General features: G+C 32.0%; 1 long non-coding RNA gene across 1 annotated transcript; it reads left to right on the top strand.

The window, feature by feature from the left end:
- The first annotated feature begins 1,076 nt into the window (after positions 1-1,076).
- Positions 1,077-1,977, top strand: LOC116405784. Its single transcript, XR_004218879.1, has 2 exons — positions 1,077-1,393; positions 1,467-1,977. It is a non-coding gene; the product is annotated as an uncharacterized LOC116405784 (long non-coding RNA).
- The last annotated feature ends 9,031 nt before the right edge of the window (positions 1,978-11,008 follow it).

Raw genomic sequence — 11,008 nt, 5'->3', positions numbered from 1 at the left:
ATGGTGGACGTGTACGTGGCATGGATGGTTTTGTCTCAATCACTATATTTCAAGACAGTGAAAGGGAAAGAGAAAATTGCAAGTTCTCAAGTTGTAGAAGATGAATCAAAAAGCAAAAGTTACAAGAAGAGTCATAATCACTTGAGATCGTCCATCAGAAGTGTTAACATAGATCTCTATGCCGATGAGGATTTGGGCAACACACCTATGAACGAAGAAGTGAAGGTAATTAACTTTGTTGTCACTTTTAAAATTTTAATGTTTATAGGATAAATTGTTCTTAATGATGCTTTTAATACTTGTAAAGTAAACACCGTGCAAATTGGCTATAGGAACGATTAATAATATTGTTGCAATAGCAACCATACTTGATGATAGCAATGGTGGTCCCAATGTTAAAATCTTGGTGGACTTGCTCACAGGAGGAGTTGTAGTTTACCTATTCCAGTGAAGGGCAAGATAGATACTTTAAATCAAGCATTAGGTAATATTGTTGAATGACCTCGTTGACTTGTTTATGTGCTATTGAAGCTTTGATATTTATTTGTGATTGTATTTTAGGTTTTGATATTATTTTGTTTGTGCTTGGAGCATTCAACCCCAAAGGATGTTCTATATTCTTCAAATTACATAAATGTTAATGGAACCATTAAGCTCTTATATGGACATGTCGTGAACAATATGAAGGATGTAGATATGGTTCGCATCCTAATGAACGAGCTAATATTCGGTAAAAACAAATTCATTTATTTAGCTCGTTAGGACTTGCTCCATTATTGCGGCATGTAGAAATAGGCTATATGTGCATCCTAGCATACATTACGTAAGTAAACATCTTTTACTCATCTCTATGTCCAATACTATAGCTATAGTTATTTTGTTCCTTTTTAACTAAGGTTGCTTTTACTTAGATATCTTTGGGATGAATGTGATTGTGGAAGCAAGTTTTTTGTTATGACCAAGCAAAAATAACATCACATATCAAGGATCGTGATCTTCGATCCAGAAATTTTGCCCACCAGTTAGAAGCGGCTACCTTGGAACAAATAGTTCTAATTCCTTATAATACTGGGTAAATAAATAAGATTAAAACATTATTATGTTTTTCATTGAGGTTAAATGTATACTCACATTGAAGATGTTTATTGTAGTTTTCATTGGATGTTGCATGTCATCGATCTTCGAGAGAACTGTGTTTATGTTTTGGACTCTCTTCAAAGTAAAGTTAACGAAGACATCCATGGAGTCATAAATGTGACTTATGATTTACTTCTTATTTGACTTCATTGTCTTCTAATTCTAATGTTTCCAAATGTATAGAGGATTAAAAACATGGCAAGCTAAGCATGATTTACAACATTATCGGTCAAATCCGAAATGGAAACCTATAAAGGTAATTTGCATTGACACATAATTATTTTCAATGAAACATAAGAATAATTTGTATGTAATTTATATACATGCAGTGTCCTCGTCAATTGGATTCGGTTGGGTGTGGGTATTATGTCCAAAAGTATATACATGAAATCGTGCATAATTCTAGTACTCCCATCACTAGCCTTGTAAGTTTCTACTTTCACTTTTTATATGTTACAAATTACATAAATTATCTAAACTTATTCTTTCCATACCTTTCTTTTTGCGTAGTTTAATACAAAAAATGCATATACGCAAGAGGAGATTGACGAGATTTGAACAAAATATGCAAGCTTTGTTAGCCGATTTGTGTAAGCTTTTACACTTTTTTTTGTAGTTTATAAGTTACTAGTACTAATACTAATTGTTTTAATATATAAGCTACGAGATTCTAGTACTACTTGTTGTACATACTTTAATTTTCAGGTTTTCTGCTTGTAGTAGTTTATGAATAGGTGTTGTATTGTAGTGTTTTAGGTGTTGACTTTAGAGTGTATTTGTTGTAGTACTATGTGGAAAGTGTGTATTAGTGGAGGAATTTGTTGTACACATACTTTAATACTTTACATTGGATGTGTTGGATATGTGGAATTTGTTGTACACATAGTATTAGTTTGCCATTGGATGTGTGGAAGTGTATGCTGGTTTTGTAGGGGTTGATCTTCCTTGTAGGTGAAATGGAAATATTGGTTTGCTATTGAAGTGTGGGAAAATGCATATATGTTGGGTTTTTAGGTGTTGAATTCTGTAGTTAGAAATATTATTAGTTTGCATCGAAGTGTGGAAGTGTATGTGCTGGTTTTGTAGGTTTGAATTCTATATAGCTAGAAATAGTATTAGTTTGCCATTGGATGTGTGGAAGTGTATGCTTGTTTTGTAGGTGTTGATCTTCTGCCTTGCAGGTGAAATATGGAAGTAATATATAAGGTTTTCCATGGAGTGGTAGACAGCTAGCAATCATGCAACAACTATTTTTTATACTTTTTTAATATTCGATGACGAACATTTCATGTCGTAATTCGTAACAAATAATTTCGATTTCGACACCATGAAAAATAATTAAAATAAATAAATTAAAAAAACAAACAAGGCTTTGATGTCGGTTTAAAAACGACATTAAAGGAAAACCGACAGTAAAGGTCAACAATTACGCCATAAAAAATGTTGACTTAAAACCGACATCAATGGCCATTAATGATGCATTTGATGTCATTTTTAAACTGACATCAAAGCAAAAATGACATTAAAGGCCTTTAAAAACGCTAGCATAGATGTCAATTCCGAACTGACACCAAATGCCATTAATGTCGGTTCTAAACTGACAATAAAGAGCAAATTTCTTCTAGTGCTTGCTCCATATTATAAGTAGATTTTCATTTAGCTAACTGCTAAAGTGAACTTATGGACTTCCACTTAGGGTTCAGTCGTTATATTCTCGATAGTCGAGCCCCATATTATTCTCGATAGCGAGCCCCATATTGTTTGCAATGGAATGAGTCCTCACATTATAACCCTTGAGCAGACGAACATGAGAGCTTTTCCCTTCTCGTAACACGAAGAAGTGAAAGATTAGCTCTATTACTTGTCACCAGGGAGCATTATTTCATGGGAGTAGATGTAGAGACAATATTTGGAAAAGTTCTTTTCAACCTTTTATGCTACTAGTGTGAGGAAGAAAGTCTGTGGCATCACACAAGGAAAGGATGAATCACTTTACGATTATTGGGGAAAATACTTGGCTTAGTGCCAAGTTTTTCATCATTAGGTACAGAACCATATGTTGATTCAATATTTATATGGGTGATTGTTGCAATGAGATAAAATGATTATTGATGTGGAGGCATGAGGTGCTCTTAAGGATAATACGACAACTAAAGTAAATAAATTGATTTCACTTTGAAATGTAAATTTATTAGGTCCCTTCCTAGTATGTAAAGGGTATTAAGGTTATTACATATTGACTGTAATTTGAAATGTTCATATTTACTTTGAAAATTAGTATAATGTATGGTGATATATTATAATATAAAATTTATCTTTTAATTGAACTTTATTATATAAATTTAATTTTGTATATGATTTAAAATTAATTTATGAAATAATAAATATTTGAATGAGTTCAAATATTAATTTAATATGAATTAAATTTGTAATAAAACTATAGATTAAAATTTAATACGTATATGATACAAATTCAAACAATAGGTTATGAGAGAAATTCATATATGAGTATGATTCAAATCTATATTAAATCAAATATAAAATATTTAATTTAGAAATTAAATAATTGAAGAATTAATTAATAATTTAGTTTAATTCTATTTAATTAAATTAAAACTATTGGTTATGTGAGAGATATTCATTTAAATGTGATTTAAATGAAATATTAATTAAATGTGATTTAAATAATTATTATATATTAACTAATTATTTTAGTGTTAATCAAATTTAAGTGGAATTTTCAAATATACTAATTAAATTGAAACTAATTAGCATAATAATTAAATTCTCTATAGCACATTTGAGTTTTTTTTGTAAATAGTTTCAAATTTTAGCTATATTTTGTAAATAGTTTTAACTTTTTTTGCTATTTGTGATCATTAATTTAAATTAAGATAATAACTTCCATATGTGGGTGTTATTTAGAGAATGTGGGATGCTCCCGTATTCCTATATCCAAGTGGCAGTGATTTCCAATTAAATATTAATTAGATTAATTTAAGAGTAATTTACATAAATGTAGAAAAATCCAAAATATTTATGGTTCGTATAACAAAATAAGAAAAGTCCATGATACGAGATTATTTTTTCACAAATTCCATAGACGTTCTTGCGATTTATATCTTCTTTGTGATTTATTAATAACGGGTCATCTCGATGCAATTAAGGTCGAGATCGAATAACTAAAGGCAAAAGAATTTCATTTCGCAATGTAATGTATGCCCAAGGTTAAATAAAATAAAGACAGAATTCTTTCATCCCGAGCCATTTCAATGCAATTAAGGCCTGATATCGAATAACTAAAGGCAGAAGTCTTTCATAATGTAGCATCTTAGGACAATGTATGCTCGAGACTGAATAAAATAAAGGTAAATTTGTTTCATCCCAGGCCATCTCTCAGTGCAATTAAGGTTCAAGATAGAAGTCGATCGCTCTGGTTATTGAGGTGTTGTTTTTCTTCAGCAATCAGGACTTAGTGTTAGTAAATGGTGAATGAAAATTATACTCAATCTAGGCGATATATCACTAAGCATGTTAACTGCATGTGAATTGCTCACTAGACCTTCATATCGTGTGGCAACTAAGTCCTCTTGAGTACAAGTTTTCTTACTACTTGTCCAAGTGCAAGTGAAATGGTAGGTTTACCGGGGTGATCCCGGGTCGAACATAAGGAATTGATTCAAGATATTAATTTTAGGTATTACTTATCATCTAGGCAGTATAAAAGAATTAAAGAATAACGAATGGTATAAAAGAAATACAAGAACAAACTACCACTAGATATCTACGCTTAGAGATTCTATAAAAGGGAATATGGATGACAAAATAGAAATGGGAACTAACTTGTATGCAAGAAAGAGCAAAGGAATGTCTTTGCGTTATAATGCCATTAAGTAAGACGACAACTTTAATAGGATATATCTCGCTCAACTAACTTATAATTAAGAAGTGCTCCTCTCAGAGTCATTAAATGTCACATATGGTCACCTCTCAGAATCCATATGATTAAGTGTGCTTAGGAGAGATATATCTAGAAGATTTCACTTATATATCTAGAGATATATTCTCGAGTAGTTGGCAATTGACGTTGCTAAGCGATGAGCATAGCCTAACTAATGCGACGAGAATTATAAACTAAACTTCTTATCAATAACTTATCGCTAAATTAAACTACTAATAACACATTGACAAGTGAAAGTATCTAGTATTGAATTGAAAAGGTACAAACATGTAATATATTAAAGAACCAAGCGCATTCTGACCCAACTGGCTTAACTTTTCTGCTTCGGCCAAGAGTGAAGAGTTCCCTACGAAAATTTTAATCCCGAAGGAACTCGACGCATTCTAACCTAATTGGATTAACTCTTCGACTTTTTACGGGCTATTTTTGCTTCCGCCAAGAGTTAAAAGTTCCCTACGCAAGTATTGATCCTGAAGGAACCCATCGCATTCTGATCTAATCGCTTCAACTCACCTACTTTCTACAGAAAATTGTTGTTTTCGCCAAGAGTGAAGAGTTCCCTACGCAAATACTAATATGGAAGGAACCCGATGCATTCCGACCTAACCACCTTATCTTTCCTACTTTTTACGTGTTATTGTGGCTTCGGTCGAGAGTGAAGAGTTTCCTACCAAAGTTTGATCCTGAAGGAACCCGATGCATTATGACTTAATAGGCTTAACTCTCTCTACTTTCTACTAGCTATTGTGGCTTCGACCGTGAGTGAAAAGTTCTGATGCAAGTTTTGATCCCAAGTGAACCCAACGCATTCTAACCTAACAAGCTTAACTCTCCTACTTCTACGGGCTATTGTAGCTTCAGGCAAAAGTGAAGAGTTCTCTACACAAGTTCTCTACTTTCTATGGGCTTTTTATTATAAGTGTAAAAAAATAGTGTACGATGCAAGTGAAGCAAAACAATATTACAATATAAGATCTTTTTACCCTGATATTTATTAATCAACTAAGAAAAATTTGCGTTCAAAGTTAAGTCGGCGAGTTACATCATCATATTGCTATCCTTAATGAGAATGCTTCCAAACATAACACGGTAACCAAAATCAGAGAAGCCTTTCCTAAAATCAAAGCTCCAGATGACTCCTACGGAGCCTTGGAAGAGGGTGGAAAACCCTCTGGGGTACGTCACTAAAGAGGACAAGACACCCTATGTCTGGGCGAGTTCCCGCTAAATTCAATTCTGACCAAGAATCCAAGACTTTAAATCAGCAAAGGTAATATTCTGAACATGGTAGTTGGATGTGTTCCCTTTAGCATACTATCTTAAATAATCACTTTTTGTTATTTGAGAAAAACTCCATTTTCTCTTATTACGGAAAAGATTTGATAATAGGTAAGTATAATTTAATAGAAATTCTAACTAAAGAGAACTAATTATAAAAGAAAATAACGTCTAAAAGAATAATTAAAAAATAACTAAGGCAACTATACAATACAAATCTACACTTGGTAATCACAACTTTCGATCTTCCTTGTATGGAGTAACATATATTTTAAAGAGGCCGAACTAAGATAAAGATCTAAGCGAAAACTTCATCGATGGCATAAGAAAGATGGATGGAAACCTTATAATGATACATATTCTTACAAATCCAGATGTACGGGTGCTCGTGTGTGTTCAATAAAGTAAATAATAGAAAACTTTTCAAGCAAAAACCAAGCATAATAAATTTCTATGACCATTAAGACATACATATTCTTATCGCTTCTCTCCCACGTTTCACGAAGGCCCTCAGCCATCTGCCAATTCCATTTGAATTATTTTTTATAAAGCCCATTAAAAAAAAAAGTTCAAAATGCGTGAAAAATGCACTTTGAGACCTAAAATGACAACCAAGTATGCAAGTGAAATAAACTTAGTCTTAAACAAGTCCCAAAATGGCAATCAAGTGGGTAAGGTCAACAAACTTAGTATCTCTTGATTTGAAATTTCAAAAATATTTGTAAGGTGTGATAAATTCAAATCAAATCATTTTATGTTTATGTTGTTGAATTTAAAGAAATCAAATGATTATAAATCAACTTTTAAAAAATTAAAAATTTGTTTCTAAACATCCATATTCTTACCGATTAAAATTCAACTTACATATTCTCTTTTTTACTTAATATCTAAAATTTACATATACTTTAAAATTTATTTCTTCTCTTTTCATTTTTTTCTCATATTTCATTTTTTAAGATTTAAATAGTTTTTTTTGTTTTATGTACTTTTTTTGATAGGTTATGAGTTATGAGCTTATAGTTTAGCATTGTTAGGTCGTTTTGAAAATTCAAGTGATACTCCAAGGTTATTCTTGGAATATTCTTTTACATCATATTTGTTAAATCACTATTTAATTTATTAAGAGCTTGATAAATAACCACTAAACTAAAACCATAGAGGATAATGATAGACCACTAGTACATGTTCTATCACTAACTAACAGACGGTAAAACTTTGTTATAATTGTGAATATCTTCAGCAATTTTATCATTTAAGATAATTTTTTGTATAATATCGACATGAACATCGTAAGAAAACTCAAATTAAGTAAGTTAAATTAAAAAAAAAAAATTGTATGAATGTTTCGAGAACCATTAATTATAAATTCAACATTTTTTGAATGAAAAATTGGATTGGTTTTGTGGTGACGGCTAACATGCATGTCTAACAATTATTTTCAATTTCTAATACTTTCATCCATTGCCAAAATTGGAAACTAATGTTCACAATTTTTTTATCTTATTAAATGAAATTTCACATTTCTTGAAAATTTTGGATTATAATTATTTGAAAAACAAAATATATATTTTTTGCTTTATCGTTATTGAAAATTTTATCTCGTAAAATTTGATTTTTTGTCTAAATTTTAAAAACAAAATATTTGTTTTAGTTATAAAGAATTTTTTTTGGGTTTTAAATGGGTTTTATCACAAATAATTCAAATATATTTTAATCCCTCATCTCCCCTTCTCTCTCACTCACGTTTCAAATTTCCCCTACTTCTTCTCTAACGACTCTCTCTCTCTCTCTACTTTCTCGTCCTCTCCCCTTCTCTTATCTTCTTCGTCTTCCTCAAAATCGCCCTAACAGCGCCAGATTTCTCAACTGTCGATCGAGTGACAATCATGCCTGCCTACTTGACAAAGCCTTTTCGGTCTACCAATAAAGGAAAAACGATTGCTGGTGACACGAAAGTGTGCTCAACCTCTTTTTCCTATTCCACTACGCGTCGTGCTTTCCCTTGCTGTTGGATGACTACTATGGACGAAGAGCACAACTACTTCCAGTCTCTGTCGATAAGTACCCAAGGAAGGTAAATTCCAGCGGAGAAAGTCGAGAGCTCCTTAGTTGATCACAAATCCTTCAAATTCTTTGTTCGTAGACTAATTTGAAATCCTTCCAATATGGATCCATGCTGTCTTTTATATCCATAAGATACCAATTAGATTGTGTTAATTATTGTTTATAAGAAAATATTTATGTGCAGAGTTGCAGTGGGTAAATCTTAATGGCTGGCAGAAAATTGGTTCGGGATATATTACTCTCAACACAAAGTATTTTTTATCAGTTTACTTCCCATCGGGTATTTGCTTTTCCTATGCTTTGTCCTTATCCCATCTTTCTCCGCTCTAGTCTTCATAGGATGGATTTCTGTGGTGTAAATTTATTCATCTAGTTTGTTTGATTTATGGTTGCATTTAGGGAGAAGATAAATTACATAAGCCAAAGTAGTTATGGAAAACATCTCCAATTTACGGCAAGTAAAGAAAAAAAAAAAGAAGAGAAAAACAGCAGTTCAAAAAAACTGGGCATCTTGCTTCTTTCTTATTGAAAGTTCTGCCGTTTCTTTCAAGTCAAATTGACCACAAAATGCTCAAATGAGATTATTCAATAGGAATATGTAACAAAAATATAATATGTAAAAGAATTTTTGTGAAACGTGGGAGAGAAGCGATAACATTATCCTTCAAAAAATTCAGGAGTAAATATTTATGTGAAAGGACATATTATTTGGCCATTTGACCTTATTTGTTATTGAATTATTTGGTTGGAAATGATAAACTACACATTATTGTTTGCTTCAGTTGTGATCTTGATTATGGGCTATTTGGTATTTTACCTACAAACTGTATAGTTAATTATCTGTTAGCTTTTGTTTTCCTGTCACAACTTTATGTTTATGTGGCTAATTGTAGCCGAAAGTTTTATTTATCAATCTTATTTTTCACAGCATAAATGAAACTGTGTTTCAAGAACAAGGTGCCGCTACATCATTCAAGGAAATTCGTCGTAGAGGTCCGTAAGTTTTTTCCTTTGGAGCTGTGATACTAACCTGTTTGAATAAAGGAATCTGACTTGGTCTTTTCCTCTTTAACATTATGGATTAGGTCTTTCTCTTTACCATATTTCGTAGCTGAAGTTTATGAAGTAATCAAACCGGTGTTAACTTCTTATATAAAGGTTAGTGCTAACTGCTAAGCTTATTTCTAAGATGAAAGATGCTTTTATCCCCTCCCCAAAGAATATCATTACTATTTATGTTGTGTTCTGCTAACTAATTCTTGCATAGCATCTGGTTTGATAATTAAAGTAAAGTTTCTGACATGGAGGTTTTCAAGTTGTAATATATATTTTTATGTTTTAGGTAGATTCCCAAACTTTGAAGAAACACTACAGTACTGGGGTAATTGAATGTTGTAAGGCAGAGCATCGGGCTTTCCAGAGCCAAGGTATCTTCTTCGATAACAAGGTAAGGATAGTCCTGATACTACCTTTCTTTTGTTATTGAAGTTTATTGTTCCTTTTGTTGGGGGCTTGGTGGTTGTGCACCTATATTGATTTGTACTTCTGTTAATTAATTATAGTCATTCTCTCTTGTCTGAGTAATTATTGTCAACCATTTTGTTAGCAAAGGCTTCCCATGGATATTCAGTTTGTTGTGCTGCATGTCCACGATGATTTTCGTGATTTTAGTTCTAGATACATAAAAAGGGCCTTTGCATCACGACATGAATGACTATTTTTTAATATGAACCTACAATGCCCCAAATGAATGCTGGATTAAATTAGATACAGGGTAGATAGAGAGTGAGATGGAGAGTGTTTGTGTGCTTTAGAGCCATCTGTCCCTAAAACATAGTTTCTTCCCCCCCCCCCCCCCCTATAAGAAGTAAGTTTATTGATGTATGTAATTTACAAAAGGTTTGGTAGGTTATGAATTACGAACTTGTATTGAATATTTGTTAGGTCGTTTTAATAATTCAAGTGATGCTTAGAAAATGCAACCGAGCTTTAAACAATTCTGCACATTTTTCTAAAATTTTTAGTTTAACCTTTTAAATAAAATTCGATGGAAATTCTTGTTTTCTTTTTGTAGGAATAAAGGAAAATGAAATATAACCAAACTTGGGATCTTTGCAAGCAAGCTTCCATGAAGAAACTAGGTTACAAGGGGAGGTCTTCTGTTCTCCTTTTTCTTTTTTTTTTTCCATCCGTAGAATCTTGCTTAAAATGCTTTGAGGACAATGCAAATTTTTAAGTGGGGGGTGGGGTTGTAGCCTTGCACATTCCATGTCCTTTGGGAAATTTTCATTTTGCAAATTTTGCTAAAAATGTCAAAATTTAGAAACTTTTGCAATGCTCTATGCTTAGAATAAGTACCATGTCTACTTCGCTTTTTAGCATAAAAAAGCATGTATGCCTAACGCATGAGAACGAGCTCGGATTTGTGATTGTATTTTTATTTGAATATGTTACATATGTTGAAAATGCATATATTGATAGCTTAGAAATGAGTAGAACACTTGGTTCATTTTCTGAATATTGTGAATTATGTACATAATAATATGTGCGGTTGTCTTTTTTATCTCA

This window comes from Cucumis sativus, unplaced genomic scaffold (genome assembly GCF_000004075.3).
Source record: "Cucumis sativus cultivar 9930 unplaced genomic scaffold, Cucumber_9930_V3 scaffold31, whole genome shotgun sequence".
Classification (NCBI taxonomy): Eukaryota; Viridiplantae; Streptophyta; class Magnoliopsida; order Cucurbitales; family Cucurbitaceae; genus Cucumis; species Cucumis sativus.
This window is presented reverse-complemented; position numbering and strand designations above follow the sequence as displayed.